A 2,007-nucleotide genomic window follows, 5' to 3' on the forward strand; every position below is an offset into this window, starting at 1 on the left:
TTAGTAGAGACGGGGTTTCACCATGTTGACCAGGATGGTCTCGATCTCTTGACCTCGTGATCCACCCGCCTCAGCCTCCCAAAGTGCTGGGATTACAGGCTTGAGCCACCGCGCCCGGCTCCTACCAAGTTTTTAAAAACAATTTTATGGCACTTAGAATTTCAGCTACTCAAAATAGTTGCCAAGGATGTACTTCACTGTCTGATGGATCTAGTAAGGGAACTTAGAGGCCACATGTTTTAGGAATTGCAATCATAATTGATGCAAACTGCGAAGATGTTCTGTGAACACAGCTGCAATAGCTACAGAATGAGGATTCACACATGACACAGCTAAAGAATATTCAGGAGGGCCCAGTGGAGTGACTCACGCCTGTCATCCCAGCCTTTGAGGAGGCCAAGGTGGGAGGATCGCTGGAGCTCAGGGGTTCAAGACCAGCCTGGGCAACACAGAAGGACCCTGTCTCTAGATAAAATTTAAAAATTAGCTGGGCATGCTGGCATGCACTTGTTATCCCAGCTACTCTGGAGGCTGAGGTGGAAGGATTGCTTGAGCCCAGGAGCTGGAGGACTCAGTGAGCAGTGATCCTGCCATTGCGGTTGAGCCTGAGCCTGGGCAATAGGGTGAGACCCTATTGTAAGGGTTATTGCCAAGTTTAAAATGAAAAAACTGAGGCCAGTATAAGAAAATTAAATGCCAATTTATTCAGCTCCCCGCGAGGTTCTATAGTCCGGAGAAAGGGGCCAGAGAAGCCGAGATGAATTCCTGGGGTGGGGGAGGTTTATGGCTAGGAGGACCGAGCAACAGCTGGGTGCTCTGATTGGTCCGGGAGAGCGGGATTGGGACCGGGCGGGCCGCTATTGGTTGGCGGGTTGTTGGGCGGGTTTTCCGGTGCAGGAGCCGGCCAGGGTCGCATCAGCGGGAGCCTTCCAGGGGAGCCATGTGGCAGAGCCGTAGTGCAGACTTGGGTGTGTCCGGTCTCCCGGCGAGGCAACCGGCCTTACACCTATCTCAAAAAAAAAAGAAAAAGAAAAAGGAGATAGAACTTTCAGGGGCTTGTAGGACACCTACATTTATACAAATTAATTTCTTAACTTTTTTTTGAGACAGAGTTTGCTCTGTCGCCCAGGCTAGAGTGCGATGGCTCGATCTCGATTCACTGCAACCTCCGCCTCCTAGTTTCAAGCGATTCTCCTGCCTCAGCCTCCTGAGTAGCTGGGATTACAGGTGCCCGTCACCACACCCAGCTAATTTTTGTATTTTTAGTAGAGAAGGGGTTTCACCATTTTGGTCAGGCTGGTCTCCAACTCCTGACCTCTTGATTCACCTGACCTCGTGATTCACCTGCCTTGACCTCCCAAAGTGCTGGGATTAGAAGTAAGAGCCATTGTGCCCAGCCTGGTTTTATTGTTTGTTTTGTTTTGTTTGAGAGGGAGTCTTGCTTGTCACCCAGGCTGGAGTACAGTGGCAAGATCTTGGCTCACTGCAACCTCTGCCTCCTGGGTTCAAGCAATTCTCATGCCTCAGCCTGCCGAGTAGCAGGGACTACAGGAGTGTGCCACAATTCCCAGATAATTTTTGTATTTTTAGTAGAAACGGGGTTTTGCCATGTCGCCCAGGCTGGTCTCCAACTCTTGGGCTCAAGTGATCTCCCCCCTCAGCCTCCCAAAGTGCTGGGAGTACAGGCATGAGCCACCACGCTCAGCCGGCTTTATTTTTATTTATTTATTTGAGATGGAGTGTCACTCTGTTGCCCAGGCTGGAATGCAATGGCGGGATCTCAGCTCACTGCAACCTCTGCCTTCTGGGTTAAATGAATTCCACTCCCTCCGCCTCTGGAGTAGCTGGGACTACAGGCGCTCACCACCATGCACAACTAATGTTTTGTATTTTTAGTAGGCATGGAATTTCACCATATTAGCCAGGCTGGTCTTGAACTCCTGACCTCGTGATCTGCCCACCTTGGCCTCCCAAAGTGCTGGCGTGAGGCACTGTGCTAGGCATTTT

Source organism: Cebus imitator, unplaced genomic scaffold, assembly GCF_001604975.1.
Source record: "Cebus imitator isolate Cc_AM_T3 unplaced genomic scaffold, Cebus_imitator-1.0 Scaffold0, whole genome shotgun sequence".
Classification (NCBI taxonomy): Eukaryota; Metazoa; Chordata; class Mammalia; order Primates; family Cebidae; genus Cebus; species Cebus imitator.